This window comes from Amia ocellicauda, chromosome 16, assembly GCF_036373705.1.
Source record: "Amia ocellicauda isolate fAmiCal2 chromosome 16, fAmiCal2.hap1, whole genome shotgun sequence".
NCBI lineage: Eukaryota > Metazoa > Chordata > Actinopteri > Amiiformes > Amiidae > Amia > Amia ocellicauda.
In genome coordinates this window covers 15180684-15197008 of record NC_089865.1, presented here as the reverse complement: position 1 = coordinate 15197008, position 16325 = coordinate 15180684, and the positions used below count along the sequence as shown (strand labels likewise).

General features: G+C 34.6%; 1 protein-coding gene across 1 annotated transcript in view; it reads right to left on the bottom strand.

Annotated features, from left to right (window-relative positions):
• Positions 1-15812, bottom strand: part of calcrla (calcitonin receptor-like a) — a 31180-nt gene extending 15368 nt beyond the window's left edge. Inside the window, exon 1 of the mRNA XM_066687338.1 lies at positions 15615-15812. The gene's annotated coding sequence lies outside the window, so the exon portion shown is untranslated. The remainder of the gene's footprint in view (positions 1-15614) is intronic.
• Positions 15813-16325: the final 513 nt, after the last annotated feature.

Genomic DNA, 16325 nt, shown 5'->3' with positions numbered 1-16325 from the left:
TCATGATTAATGACACCGAGCAAATAATAGAACTGTCTGGGATCACATGATCTAGTGTACAGCTGTTTAAAAGCATTATTTTTCACCAAATTCAATGGCCCAGTATTCCCCCAAAAAGTAATATAGACAAGTTTTTGTCAAAAAAAAAATATATATACAAAATTAACCAGATTTATAAACATTCCACACTAATTAGCTTACAAAGAGCTTTATTGTAGTAGATGTAGATGATTGTGTATCAGATTTTAATAAAGAGGAAAAAGGTATGTAAACAAATGCTGTATCACTAAAGTTTTAAGTTTAAAAAGTCACATAATACCAAGTGGTTATCCAGAGAATTCTACCCTACATTTGTTTAACTGAACATATTTATCTTGACTACATCAGGCAAACATTGGTTAAAAACAGTGCAATTAAAATTACTTAGACATCCAAACAGTTGCAAATTATACCACAATGACTGTTTACAATGGTGGTCAAAAGGGTTAATTTTTTATCATTTTGGTTTATGAAAAACTTACAAATATTATATAAATATTGAACATATACCAGTTTACTCGTATCACTTAATTCTGTGAAACTATTATGCCTTCTAGGAATTCATGGTGTGATAATATGGCTCCAAGGACAGATATACAATACGAGGATCATGTGTCCATAGTTGCCAAGAGTATGCTCAAAGTTTCATAATTTTAACCGTAGTTGACCTGCTCACTGCACTAACAGTGACTCTGTTGAAGCTCTATACAAGGCCAATATGAACTAAATAAATGTGTGTAACAGCTGTGGATTCATGAAATCAGTGTGCTAGCTATCATTATCAAATCTATTGTCTTCACAGGGTGTGTTGTAAACATCCCACAGGACAGACAGGATGTTTACTTTTTGGTCTTTTCCAGTTCCCCAAAAGCTTTCAGCAATTTATTTTTCATTGTGTTATTAGATTACACTTTATCTTGCAAAAGTCCCTCTAATTGGATCGGATGGCAGTTTTACGCATATCACTTAATTGTACATTGCGTAACATTCAGCTGGATAGCAAATCCAATGCAAATCTGACTGTAATACTTTCTTTAACTTTCTGCTTACCATAAAAGCCAACAAAAAACCTAAATCATATACTATATATATATATATATATATATATATATATATATATATATATACCTTATCAGGTTATATTATATGTAATCAATGATATTACTTTAAGCTTTTGCATTCTTAGTTGTATGGGAACTTTCCAGTATGCTACTATTTTAAACCTCAGAAAGTCTGTTTTGCAAAGGTCACAACAGCAGTCTACATACAGCTCTAAAACATTTCAATATCTGTAGATGTCAACTGGGAATTTAATGCAAGTGTGTCTGACCCTGTCTGAGTCACAGTGGACCTGAAGACACTATCCATTAATAAAGAGTCAAAAGGCTTCTATCCAACCCAGGAATAAATCACTGCTGTGCAGTTAAAAGCACATAGCTCCCTAGAATAAATCTGTCATTAAATTGAAATATGAAGTATATCTATTATATAATAATAATAATAATAATAATAATAATAATAATAATAATAATAATAATATAATTACCATTTAAGTGTATTGATTCAAAACCATAGGTTATTTTTATTGTATGATACAACTGCCAATATGTGTATGTGTTTATAGATTTTACATAATTTTCTAATGATTTTGTATCATGAATACAGGAATGGGAATACATGTATCGTTGACCCTCTCTTATATAAAGCATGTTTATTATTTCATTAATGTTTATTCAATTTCAGAAGGAATGGACAGATTGGTTATTTTAAATTGATGACCATACCTGTTATTAAAAAATGCCATTACACACCTGTAGATAAAGGCTATCAATGGGTGTTTATTTTTATATTGGAAACATGAAGTATTGACAAGTACAAACTGCAGCATTCATTACATTTTATTTAATTGCAATTTTATTAAACAGCAATTTTACATTAGCATATTGAATAGCCATTATATACATATTGATGTTCTTGAGATTAGCTTTTTTCCTCTTTTTTTTCTAATTAAGGTTTAGAAAAAAAGTAATTGCTTTGCCTGAGTTTTTCAAAAAGCAAATTGTAATATTTTAAGGCCTGGTCCCAAATGTTGTTTATATATGTTTATAGTTTTCCACTCAAAATACAAATATGTGTATGTTCTTCAAGAGCACCAGTCAGACCTGATGATGACTGCAGGTTGCTATTCAAAATGTCTAGCAAAGCAGTAACTCTTTGCTAAATCTCAGTGTCAGAAAACCAATTGCTTGCCTATAGTAGCATAGAGGCCAGCCAGGTGAGAGATGAGACACGTTTAATTGACAGTTAGGCTAGTGGCCTGGTTGCATACAAAACACTTCCAAGACAGTCTTGATTTAGTTTAATCATGAGTGAGGGGAGATTCTATCACTTAGGCTTGTACTGAACTTAACTTGTATTTTGTACACAGTGTGCTTATTTTGTTAGTAGTGTTTGTTATGGGTTTAGCCCCTGAGCTGAGTAGTTATGTGTTGCCATTTGTTGTTACTTGAATAAGTATGTGTTGAAACTTCATCAAATTCTATCTCACCTGTGACTCTCGGCTACCTCACTATATATATATATATATATATATATATATATATAGTGAGAAAGTCTACAGAAAATCTACAATTTTTTCCCCTTAACTGTGTGGAATATGGTGTGTAGATAAGTGGAAACAATCCTAATTTAAATGCATGAAGCTCTGAGGCACTGACACAGCAAAATGTGAAAAAAATTCAAGGGTATGTAGACTTTCTATAGGCACTGTATATATTTACTGTATATATACTATCTGTCAAAAGGCTACAAGTTATTTTATATTCAAATTATTCAATAGCAAATCTGTCCAGTACTTCATTTCAAGGATACATGATTGGTATTTATGACTCTTTTTACAGATGACTAACTCAAAACACTTCAAACCTCTTAACAGTAAACCAAAGCATGTGGTCAAGAGCAGGAGAAAATTAAAAGTCACAATTGAGTGAGGTGCAATGCACCAGGCATTTCTAACCAAGGTGTACTCTGTTCCACATATCAGAGTTCAGTTTGCCCCAAATAAATATTCAACTTTATTTTACGTGGATTAATCTGATGTTCTGCTGCTTTTCATTTTTTCTTTTAAAATTGAAACCAATTTCAATCCAGCAGAGTGCCAGCTGTTGCATAAGAATGAACAACATGCGCACCAGATTTTTTGAAGTTAAAACCAGAAATTTTGCTAAAAGGGATTAAGATTGATTTAAAGAAATAACTCAGAGTGCTTTTTACAAAGAACTTTATTTTATTGTTGTATTTATTTGTTCGTTATTTGGCACTCGCGGTATGAGTTGTTAACATTATAACTTTAAAGTCTCCCCTTAAACAGATGTTGACAATAAAGTCAAGAATGGAAGTTATCAACCATTAATTTAAGTTTGTGGATGTCAGTTTTGACAAAAGGAAATTACTTCCCTTTCCTTAAATTCAATTCCTGGGTGGCCCTTTTTATTACAGCTTCACTCAGCTGATGTGAACAAACACAACTAGGATTCCTGAGAGAATAGGCTGTTAATGGAAAGCATGGGAAACCAAAAACCGAGATGAGGTTTTACAAAAATAATATACTGGATACTCCAAATGTCTAGAGTGTAAGCCATATTTAGAATGCACAAATATATTTTTTAAATTCTAATATAATTCTGTTATTTTCTTCTCTCCTGTGTTACATAGTTTCCATTATATGTTTTAGAACATCTTTATAGCTGTATATTATTTATGCAAATACATGTTTTGCATTATAGGGAAACACATACAGAAAAATGCATCAATTATCTACCTGAAGGATTAGATAGGAGCCAATGCACATATGATACATCACACTAATCTAGCGATAATCCAGCTGCCTACAACATTGTGAAAATGTTAGCAATTATGTGTGAATGACTACAAATACATTCAATTTTGAGAAATGCAAGTGACAGGAGTGCAAGCTTTCATTTGCTCGGGTGAATGTCACAAAGCATGGCAGCCTACAGGGATGGGAGCATGATCCTTAGGTTACAGAAAATAATTTAAATGGCTGGAATTGTTGCAACATGACTGGCGAAGGCAACAAACTGAACCCGAAGCAAAACATTTTTTTCCACAAAGTGCAATAGTCCATTCTCATTCAATTGCACTCACAATGACAAATCCAGATGGTTGTCTTTTGCTGTTAAACAAACTGCACACCCTTCAGTGTTTGCCCACCACTCTCTGGAATGTCGCCCTGCTTTTGTGTTAGTAAATGCAAGCTTTGTCAGTAGTTATGATGTTATTGTGTAGAGGTATTATAAGGTAAAATTAGCTATAAACCGCTAGAGAGAAATCAAGTCAAGCCTTAAATTAGAATCAGAAGGTAAAACTTCAGATAAAGGAATGGTTTTCTGTTCTTTTTTTCTTTCTTTCATGCAAAGCTTTCTATCCAAGGGGAGTTTGAGTAGGCTGCAGTACACAACATAATGCAGACGATTTTCAATGAGATAACAAAGCCATAGGTAATTACTGTATCTTTTTTGTATTATTGCATCTACCAGTTGACCAATCAGGTCCTTCGAATATGTTCAGGCTACTAATAACAAGTACACTAACACACCAAGACAGAACGAGAATCCAGAGCAAACATGAAAAAGCTCTAATGATACTCATTTGCTGTTTACAAACTGTGTATTTTGTTAAGTTTATGTTTACATCTCTGGTTGTTTTATTTATCACATCAATAGTAACACTTAGGATGTGTCTTTACATGATGCACACACATTCAAAGAGATCTCTGTAGCCTTCTTGGGAAAGTCTAATGAGTTGCCTTTAGATGCGCCATCATCACGCCTGCATTCTAAATACTCTGTCTTTGTGTGGTTCACAGTTGGGGAGCTCTTTCTCTGGGTGACTCTAACTAATGATGTTTTCGAAATGAATGCTTCAAAATAGACATTGAAGGTAATGAGAAAATGGCTGATGCGTGAAGTCTGTTTCTTGCTCTCTGTTCTGTTTGTATTGCACGTAGAACACTCGTTCCTAATGTAATTAATTCTGAACTTAGTACAGGTAACCCCTCAAACAGCTGCTGTAATTAATTCACTTGTAAATAACAATAAAAAGACATGTCATTTATCTCATACAACTTTTTCCTGAGTGGGTTAGTGTCTAACCACCCCACCATTCCTTCCCAGCAATAAAACCCCCCAAAAATAATCACCTATTTCCAAGCTATGTGCCATTTTTTTCATGTGCCACAAAATGATTCATAGTACTGTCTAACCACACAAAAGGTCATGTTGTAAGGTCTCTCAGGAATCTATAATACTGGTTTGAATTATATACTATTGCAGTACATTTGCTAACTTAAAAAAACAATATATGCATTCTAAATTGACTATCACACTAGTAGGTCTCCTATTAATACAAAATAACAACAAACAGAAAGTCCCTGGATCTATCTGAGCTTGTTTGTCTTTGCTTGAAAGAACAGTGTATTATTAGAAACCCTAGACCACAAACATGGCTCTGTTTTCACACCTTATTTTTCATTGAGGACTGGAATTTTAAAGCCCATTAACCCCAAAGAACAGAAATGAGTGCTTCTAATCAGGATTTGTGTCTTCAGACATTCAGACCTACATATTTTCAAGTTGACACCCAAAGCTTTGACTTTCAAGACACACAGAAGATTACAGTGAACTAGAGTGTGCAGGCTTAAAGTACAACTGCAGAGGAATTTACAGTTAAGCCAGGATTTGGATTTGTAGACCAGTCCTTTTTCATAATAAATACTCAAATAATACATTGTTATATCACCAAATATAAGTCACTCTCATCCAGTACATTTTTGTTTAGCTATCAAGCTTTAAAAAATAAAAAACGATGTGGAAACTGTTGTCCTTTTCTGAGTTTAAACCACTCAGACTAACGTAAAACATGTCAGATGTATAACAGATGTATAACAGATGGTAATCCTAATTAAGCCGCCACTAAGTAGGCCAGGCTTGTTGTTTGCTATAAGCAGGTGGGTCAAAGTTTTGTTTTTGCTCCGAGCATCACTGTCAATTAAACTCTTCACTCGAGGGACAGGGCAATTGAGCATGACTACTAGGCTGTCTTTTCTGTTTGGAAACTAGTCAAAGGTCTTGGTTGGGTGACCACATTTTAAAGGCAGATAAGTAAACCAAAATTAGCTTGGAAAACTGCAGGCTCTATCCATAGCTGGGAGAAACAAAAAAACAAAACACAACAACTGCACTTTCCACCCATACTGTGATGGCAAGGAAACCTAATTTAGCCAGAAGGATACATTTCAGTAACTACTGAGAAAACAAATGCCAAAGAACTTGGCCTTAGAGTCAAGGAGGAAAGCGGTCACTGAAACAAGACTTGCAGAGGAATCAAGAACCTTTGTTTGCTGGACACGGCACACAGTATTGATGTCATCATAACCGCCATTAATATTTCATTCCTATTGCTGTACTGTAGATCAATCCTGTTTGTCAAACCAATCTTCCTGAAAAGAGTTAACTGTCAGCTGGTAGAAAAAGCCCTTTCTCCAAAACATTTAGTGAACAAACCACTGGTAGCTGGTATATCTCATTATGTTTGTCTTGATTATGATGATTTAAAATAATTTGTTTTATAATTACCTTCTCAAAGTTTTTTGAAAGCAACATATGCAAAGATAATCTAATCGTATACATTGTAAAATATTAATTCTGATTACCTGTATGGTTAATCCACTGAGCCACACACACAAATTATACTTCAAATGTTGTGGTAAATTTACTGGAGTAAGTCATTTAATTAATACTATATTGCATATTGAAACCAGTAACACGAACAGACTTTCATATATGTGATCTGCTGTCCTAAAACCTGTCCTTCTATGTTAATGCTAATATATATATATATATATATATACATATATATATATATATATATATATATATATACACTCACCTAAAGGATTATTAGGAACACCTGTTCAATTTCTCATTAATGCAATTATCTAACCAACCAATCACATGGCAGTTGCTTCAATGCATTTAGGGGTGTGGTCCTGGTCAAGACAATCTCCTGAACTCCAAACTGAATGTCTGAATGGGAAAGAAAGGTGATTTAAGCAATTTTGAGCGTGGCATGGTTGTTGGTGCCAGACGGGCCGGTCTGAGTATTTCACAATCTGCTCAGTTACTGGGATTTTCACACACAACCATTTCTAGGGTTTACAAAGAATGGTGTGAAAAGGGAAAAACATCCAGTATGCGGCAGTCCTGTGGGCGAAAATGCCTTGTTGATGCTAGAGGTCAGAGGAGAATGAGCCGACTGATTCAAGCTGATAGAAGAGCAACTTTGACTGAAATAACCACTCGTTACAACCGAGGTATGCAGCAAAGCATTTGTGAAGCCACAACACGTACAACCTTGAGGCGGATGGGCTACAACAGCAGAAGACCCCACCGGGTACCACTCATCTCCACTACAAATAGGAAAAAGAGGCTACAATTTGCACAAGCTCACCAAAATTGGACAGTTGAAGACTGGAAAAATGTTGCCTGGTCTGATGAGTCTCGATTTCTGTTGAGACATTCAGATGGTAGAGTCAGAATTTGGCGTAAACAGAATGAGAACATGGATCCATCATGCCTTGTTACCACTGTGCAGGCTGGTGGTGGTGGTGTAATGGTGTGGGGGATGTTTTCTTGGCACACTTTAGGCCCCTTAGTGCCAATTGGGCATCGTTTAAATGCCACGGCCTACCTGAGCATTGTTTCTGACCATGTCCATCCCTTTATGACCACCATGTACCCATCCTCTGATGGCTACTTCCAGCAGGATAATGCACCATGTCACAAAGGTCGAATCATTTCAAATTGGTTTCTTGAACATGACAATGAGTTCACTGTACTAAACTGGCCCCCACAGTCACCAGATCTCAACCCAATAGAGCATCTTTGGGATGTGGTGGAACGGGAGCTTCGTGCCCTGGATGTGCATCCCACAAATCTCCATCAACTGCAAGATGCTATCCTATCAATATGGGCCAACATTTCTAAAGAATGCTTTCAGCACCTTGTTGAATCAATGCCACGTAGAATTAAGGCAGTTCAGAAGGCGAAAGGGGGTCAAACACAGTATTAGTATGGTGTTCCTAATAATCCTTTAGGTGAGTGTATATATATAATTAATAATCCTGAAAAGTACCAAAAAGAGCCAGAAAGATCTTCAGAAGTCCCTTCAAAGTGTATGTTATTAATAAGCACGTAAACACACAATATGTAAATGCTAAACATCTTTCATATTATGAAATGACACCTCCCTGGAGTTAATTTCACAACAGTAGTGTTTCCCACACTGCTAAAGAGACATCATCTTCTAAACCAGAAAAACAGATGGACATGTTGTCCCTCTTGTATCTAGCACATTAAAATAACAATGCAGCCTCTGTCTTCTAAAATCTACAAGAAATACAAGCACAATATACATCACTCTCATGCTTCTTAATATACCCCACCACTCATTCACAAACACAACACAGACAGGTATAATATAATGAGTTAATTTAATTAAAATCACATAAAATGAAAAATCTCCCTAGTTAATGGAAATGTGTTAATTGCTTTAAATGGAAATGTGTTGCTTTGCTGAGAAAACAATCTAACTTCAAATGCAGATTAAATTAAATTAAAAGATTAAATTATTTGCAAAAGGCACAAAAAAAGAAACAGAAAAATGGAACAGACATGGAAAGGGAAATAGCCATATACTTAATAATTGGGGAACTGGTGTGTTGTGTTTCACTACACTGGTGCTACGCAGGCAGTATGCAACTGTCTTGGTTATGTTTCTACAAGATGTTTCCACAGTGAACTGGTGCCAACTATAAAAGACCCTACTCAAAATGATATGATAGATACTCACTGCTATAATTTAAAATAAGGCCTGTTACAGTGAAAATCCATCTCCAGTGTGCTGTTCCACCCAAAGCCATAGTGCCAAAAAGATTGGTGTGTGTGTGTATGTTATTAAGTGTGTACCTCATGCACACAGTATATTCATGCAGATGAGGAAAGAATTACACTGTTTCCAGGCATACTAGTATAATAAAAAAAAGTTAATTTCATGCACAAAGTTGACACAAAGTTTCTTGATAGATATCTTGTGTGTGTGTGTGTGCATGTGTGTGTGCGTGCGTGCGTGTGTGTGCAGGGGGATGTAATGGATCTCAGCTGTTGCTTCCGGTTATTTTTCATGTGTTTGATTGCTGGGGTCTTTTTCAAACTATGATACTACCCTGTGTATATTGAAATTGCTGTTTATGTCAAATGTATCTTTCCCTGCATTCTAGCTGAGAACAAGGGTGCACAGTAAGCATATATATATAATAGAGTTCAACCGCTGTTTTTGAAATACACAGATTCTGTCATTCAGTTTTCTTTTCCTTTCTAATATAAGTAAATATCTAAGAAAACCATTATAAGAAAACTCTAAGGATAGATTATGTATTACATAGCTCATGGCAGATTAACTTTTCCCATTCTTTCAGCTGCAACCTCCCCCTCTTATTCTCTTTACCTGCCTAGCTGTCAGCCCACGTGTTGGCCGAGATGATAAACCCACCAGGCTCTGATGTGTTAGCCGCAAACCAGGCCATCAAACATTCACCGCCAATACAGAAATAACCCCCAGGGCCATATCAAATTCAGGGCTGTTTTTAGATAACTACAGAAAATAAATGAACAAGCATGTCAGAGGCAATGAACTTGATATTGTAAGCACTTCTGAAAGCAAGAAGCCTTTTTTGTTTTTTATTTGAATTGCATAACATATGTTTTGCAAACACACATACATCCACAGTGTAGTCCACACTCTAGCACAAACTGTCAAATAAATGTCAAAACATCTTTATTTTAACGTCAGGATGTCATGTAAGATCAGTAGTTTTCATAGAGTTTAACGATTTTGCCTTTTTAAACAGTGTGTGTTATAATGGATATGTAATCACCCATATGGATCACTATTTAATCTTGATATTAATACTGAAAAACTATCAGAGTTAAGCCATCAAGATTTTGTGGACAACCAGTTAATTAATTCAATGAGAGAAGTAATGAGTATGGTACCATGCTCAGAAAAAGAATCACACACACACACACACACACACAAATAAAACATTTCAAAAACATTTGACAGAAGTTGCCATAATGTTTGGTGTGCTTTGAAATAAAGCCGTTTCAATGATTGAAAAGTATAAACAAAGACGTATACCAGGATGCTCTGTGGTAAGATGTCTGTGAAATATGAAAAAGTGTTCAATAGATAATAAATAAATAAATCTATGAATTAAAAACAAACAAACAAACAAAAACACACCTTTGCCCGAATATTTGCAGAGGAACTAGAATCTGGAACATCAACTCATATGATCAAACAGGGCATCAATGGACCATGCCCAGACATATCTCATGGAACAAGTATGTATGTAGATATACAAGGTGATGCTCACAGTGAAACAATTAATCAAATGCACTGTCAATCGTGGTGTGACCCTGATTCAGCTTACAGTTCCTGAAAATCTATGTGCAATTGAACAAAGCTCAAGGGCAGGCAACTACCTGGATATTCATTCAATTTAGCAAAGTTATATTAATTATTCAGCGGTTCATCAGACGTAGCATTTCACATTTAATCAAAACAACAATCCAAAGCACAAAGCCCAGCCATAAACAGTGCTAAAGAGGATCAAATTACTTAATTGGCCATCAGAAAACACCAGGCCTGAAACCTTTTGAAATGCTGTGGGTGGATCTGAAGGTTTGAATGTATTAAGTTGTTTGTAACAGAGGGAAAAATAGAAGCGCAGAATTTGTTAAACTCTTTCTGGGGTTCAAGAAATATCTGCATCCTGGAAACAAACTAAATGTAATAGGAACCAAATGCCACCGCACCTTTGCCCACCCATTATATGACTTCTTCCAAAGCACTTTAAAAAGTATAATAATTAATATATTACATCATGCAGGTGTTTGTCGTTAACTTTATTACAGGATGTAGTTTTAACCTTTATTGTCTGCAGAGCTGTGTATTATATGTTTTGCATTGTTTATCCAGGCAGGCAAATGCTTTTGTCTTTGATTGTATGTGTAAATAGTTAAATGTTTGTAATGTTTGTCCAGCTGATCATATTCTTTAGAAAAGCTCTGTGATTTCTTTCCAACTATATCTCCTAGTTGAAAAATAACACAAAGCTGAAATATGATAACATATTGCCCTTCCTGTCCAGCTAGGGGTGGTGATATACAGAGATATATACATTCCCAGAGACCCCTTCTCAGAAAGAACCAGGACTAACGCTGTAAACTATATATCAGGAAACTAATGTCTGCTGGTGACAGTCTGTTTAATACATAGCTCCTTTAAAAACCCCTGGGCATCATTTCAATTTTTTTCCACTGTAACGTCCTGCTTAAAAAAACATTTTGTACCACAAAGAGTTCCCCAGGATGTCTGCAAACACTGCGTCAGTGAAAACCACAGTAACACAACAGCCAAACTTCAGTCAAAACCCTCATGATAAATCCAACTAATACAGTAAACAATATTCAATCTGTCAATTGTTGGTAATAATAATAATAATAATAATAATAATAATAATAATAATAATAATAATAATAATAATACTATATTTTGAAAAGGCAAATAATATGTTTGTGGGTTGGAGAAGGAGTAAATAACATGTTAAAACAAAGTCGCACCCTTACATTTTGCCACCCTTCATGTGAAACAATGCTCATCTCTGACTTATTGTTAAAAATTGTGTTTGTGAAATAGTTTGTTGTCAAAAATACCTCTTCTAAGGTTATTGAACTCCAATCAGCAGCAATGTTCATAGTACTTATGTCTATCAGCAGATATCTACAGTACTGCACACAAGTGTTAACATAATTGGTGTTAAATAAACCCACATCACTGGAATATCTTGATTACCACTTGCTAGCATGAGAGATCAATAAACATGCAAATCTATATATAGTCTACACTTGTAAAATATTCTAATAACATGATTTGTCTGTCATTGTACAGTATTCAATATCAAGTTTGTTGGTTCTGATTAAAAACACAAATTCAGTAACACAAATAAGGATGTTGAAAAAATAAATACACAATACACTTGTTGTATGACTCCACCGTCTATTGTTTATAATATGGCTGTTGTGTACAATACTGAAAGGATACCTTAGAGGAGTATTGGTTTCATTTGCGTTTGCATTTTTATTTACATAGGGGCTCCATAGAGAATTATTTCTGTAGTCTGAGAAAGAAAACAAATATTGGAAGAGATGATTTCTGGTTTGAAATCGAAGTAAAAATTACGTCTAATTCCTTTGTTGTCCATTGTAAAATTTGCATCACAACTTATATTATAACAAGCTGTTAAGACTGTTATTGTCTTTGTTGATAGACTTCTCATTTATTTGCTCAAGATGAATAATACAAACATTCCCAGAAACAACCCACATTTAAGTATATTGACATGTACGTTTTGAAAGTTAGCTGCCAATCAAAACCCAAATCATGCAAAACTAATTTTATTTACAGAAACAACCAAACAAAAAGGTGGACATTAAAAATAAACCCAACAGTATCAGTTAGCAATATAAATAACAGTATAAAAAGATTAAACAACGGGTTCCATATTTTTGTTTTAAAACTTCAAAAGTAATAAAAATAAAGCATGCATCTGAACTAAGCCACAACTGAAAAACTTAAGCCAGGGAAGTGATGACTGAAGTAGAGACCAAATGTCTGTAGTGTTGTTTAGACACGGGGAATTATTTACAAGAATAAGGCTGATGAAAAGCAATAAGAGATACATTTGAGCTCTATCAGCATATTGAGGAACTGTGCATCTAGATATGTAAAAAATGATTAATGGAGGAAGAGACAATGCCTGCCACACTCATATCCAACTAATCACCAGAGCTTACATCCCATCATACCCACATCTGTTCAACATTATCTTTCTATAACCCACTGACTTAAATGTATATACAATCATAAACAATAGATGTGTGTGTGTGTGTGTGTGTGTGTGTGTATGTGTATATATGTCTGTTTGTGTGTAATTTATTTCCAAAGCTGGCTGGCTTTTCTCTGTAAACAGTCCATCTCAGAAACTACCGAGTGTCTTAGTGAGTTCATTTTTCAAAACATTTATAAAGCTTGCAGACTGGTTCAGTTGTCCATTTGGCTCCAGGTAACCCTGTCAATCTGCTTCTTTACACTTGAAAATCACATCAGAAATGCCATTTTTAGTCTATTCAACTTCACATAGAACAGAATGGATTATCACATTAATTCAAAAATTGATAATCCCTCAGCATTAGTATCTGCATTAGTATTCAGAGGATCTTCAGTCACCTAGCAAAAGTTTATTTTTAACCATTGGTAAGTCAATGACGCAATTAAAACATAATAAAACATATTAGGTATCATCTGCATATCAGCCTTCAAGAATTTTGGCTTTGACCCCAGTATTCTCTAATCCTCTGCTATAATGTAAGATACGTTTCCAGTCTTCAAGGAGTATCCAAGTGCACCTACATTTCACACAAGTAAGTGTGTAATCCATGGGTTGGTTACCTTCTGACATATCAAGTTATATCTTACTAAAATCCAACAATAACCCCAATTATATATATATATATATATATATATATATATATATATATATATATATATATATATATATATATATACATATTGTTTATGTAAAGTTCTACCTTAAAGAAAGTAGTTGTCTCACATATAGAATTAAATATAGTTTCCTCTTTGTATTATTATTTTTATTTGCTTTTTTAGTCTGTTTAATCAAACTTCAGATATGTGTACTTTATTTAAAACAAAATGCAGTGTCAGGTTCTTATATTACTAAACATTCTGATAAAGCAGAAAATACATACTGGTCATGTTAATATTTCAGAAGACTCAACAGCCACAGCCCTTGTATAATACAGAACGATACTGGGAAGCACAACTCATAATGTAAAGATTATATATATATATATATTTGTCTCAGAGTTGTGTTTTGTGAATATTACATCCTATTTATCGTTAAACATATATACACTTCTAACTGAAAATGTTCTTATCAAGTAATACATCAAAACAATTATGAATATTGTTACTTCTTAGTGTCTGTGCATATATATATATATATATATATATATATATAAAATCTGATTAATGATTAATCTTTACATGAACTCTCCTAAACAACAACAGCAGGAACACACACAAACACAACTGCATCTAACGTGTTTTTATTGCAACAAAATGCTTTGTTTTTTTCCTAGAAAAATCTCATGGGACTGGACTGGTGGTTATTATTGTTTCAATCACCAAAACTAATTATTAAAAACGCATATTTTCAATAATTATCATTTCAATCCTTTAATGCTATTACCAAATCGCACAGTTATTCTGAAACGTAATATTTTCCCAGTAGTTAACCTGTTTGGGAAATTTACTAGGACAGGTAATGCTTCAAGGAGAAAAGAAATGTCTTTTGGAAGGCTATGAAAATAATGGATGGTTTCTTGCCTGTTATTTGGCTGACCTCTCATGGACTTGCCAGTTTGCATCATCCATAACCACTTACCAGCCTTGCTGTCAAAACGTGATTACAGGTCTGGCGATCAAAGGACCAAAATTAAAATCTAATTAACCACTTAACTCCACTTCAATTAAAGACACACAGAAAAAAATGACTTCACGTCCAAGTCAAAACACAGCTCACATCAGGACATGTATTAATTAGGAGCGAAATATCTTTGGAAGAAGTAGACACATATATATATATATATATATATATATATATATATATATATATATATATATATATATATATAACAAACTTGGAAAAAATAGGACTGGTGGTTAGTTATTATAAAGACATTTTTGTTAAAAAATAAAGATCATATACAAAATTGACAGTTTAAGGTAGTTATAATGTAAATGAGGACAACTAACCTAAACAATCAGTATTATATTAATGGGCACATGTAATTTTTCGACCGCAGTCACATGTTTCTGCTTTAACAAAGCCCATGTATTTAACTGATCAGAGGGTTATATATATGAAAAGCTCTTCAAATTAACTGCTAGTTGATTTAGTCCATTTGGAAACAAATGCTTCGGATAACAACATAACTTTGCTTCCACTCGAGTAATCTTTGAACCATTTTAAACCCCAGCTATGAAATATGATCATGAACATGCTGTACATTGACTCGCTAACTGCTGTCACTAGCTTACGAGATTTGCGTGTATCAAAAAATACAACAAATTAAGACAAAATCGCACGAAGGTTTGATATACAATGATTGAAATATGTAACGCAAATACAATTAAATACAACAAAAAAAAGTAAAACCTTATTCTGTGGCGCTAATGCTGTCAACCGCTTTCTGCGAGGTAGTTGTTAGTGCATGTTCACTATCCCCCCTATAAGTTACCCACGTTGTCATTAAGACAGCAGACTAATACATGTAGACGCATCTTACCGAAATAAATGTGGAAATCCAAGTTCAAATTGTGCAGATTTGTAAGTGCCGTTTAACAAGCGTTTCTCCCAGTGTTTTCCTGTATGTGAAATGCAATCTGATCCTCGGATCTGGGACTAACGCAGCCGCTGGAGAGCTGATATAACAATGTTGTGCATGCAAGCCGACTCTGGTTTAAAGTGAAATGTGAGGAGAGTTGGAGCTGCTGTCAGATTGTAACTGATCAGCTACAGTGGCTTCCTGTTGCATCACAAAAGACCCCGCCTGCACTAGAGACACATGGCCTTCTTGGCCACTTTTCTCCCCCCATACACCCATCACAGTGCCAGTTTCACAGTGAAACACCCCTCACACACGAAAGGGTCTTCAACCCACACCAGGTTCTGCTGTTCTGTGTACATGTTTTGTTCTTGATCCTGAAGGTAACAGTTGGTGCTTTGGTAAGTACAATGCCTTGCAAATGTGTTCAGATCCTCTCAGCATTTTCACATTTGGTTGCTTTATAAACCTTGGCATCATGACACTTTGAAGTAGGAATTCATATGTGTTTATTACACCACCGTATTCACATATTCAAAGCAAAACCAAAAAGAAAGAAGTAAATGTATGATTAATATGAAATACAAACTGAAAAGTCATGATTGGATATGTATTCGAACCCGTTCCCGCGTGCAAACTTAAATTCATTCAGGTGCACAAAATGACCTTCAC